Source organism: Bison bison, unplaced genomic scaffold, assembly GCF_000754665.1.
Source record: "Bison bison bison isolate TAMUID 2011002044 unplaced genomic scaffold, Bison_UMD1.0 scf7180017864390, whole genome shotgun sequence".
NCBI lineage: Eukaryota > Metazoa > Chordata > Mammalia > Artiodactyla > Bovidae > Bison > Bison bison.
In genome coordinates this window covers 4,839,398-4,840,322 of record NW_011494962.1, presented here as the reverse complement: position 1 = coordinate 4,840,322, position 925 = coordinate 4,839,398, and positions in this window count along the sequence as shown.

The window sequence follows — 925 nt, the reverse complement described above, 5'->3', positions numbered from 1 at the left end:
CAGGTGTTAGAAAGTGTTCTAGTTTCATTCTTTTACAAGTGGTTGACCAGTTTTCCCAGCACCACTTGTTAAAGAGATTGTCTTTAATCCATTATATATTCTTGCCTCCTTTGTCAAAGATAAGGTGTCCATATGTGCGTGGATTTATCTCTGGGCTTTCTATTTTGTTCCATTGATCAATATTTCTGTCTTTGTGCCAGTACCATACTGTCTTGATAACTGTGGCTTTGTAATAGAGCCCAAAGTCAGGCAGGTTGATTCCTCCAGTTCCATTCTTCTTTCTCAAGATAGCTTTGGCTATTCAAGGTTTTTTGTATTTCCATACAAATTGTGAAATTATTTGTTCTAGCTCTGTGAAGAATACCATTGGTAGCTTGATAGGGATTGCATTGAATCTATAAATTGCTTTGGGTAGTATACTCATTTTCACTATATTGATTCTTCCAATCCATGAGCATGGTATATTTCTCCATCTATTAGTGTCCTCTTTGATTTCTTTCACCAGTGTTTTATAGTTTTCTATATATAGGTCTTTGGTTTCTTTACGTAGATATATTCCTAAGTATTTTATTTTTTCCGTTGCAATGGTGAATGGAATTGTTTCCTTAATTTCTCTTTCAGTTTTCTCATTATTAGTGTATAGGAATGCAAGGGATTTCTGTGTGTTGATTTTATATCCTGCAACTTTACTATAATCATTGATTAGTTCTAGTAATTTTCTGGTGGAGTCTTTAGGGTTTTCTATGTAAAGGATCATGTCATCTGCAAACAGTGAGAGTTTTACTTCTTCTTTTCCAATTTGGATTCCTTTTATTTCTTTTTCTGCTCTGATTGCTGTGGCCAAAACTTCCAAAACTATGTTGAATAGTAATGGTGAAAGTGGGCACCCTTGTCTTGTTCCTGACTTTAGAGGGAATGCTTTCAA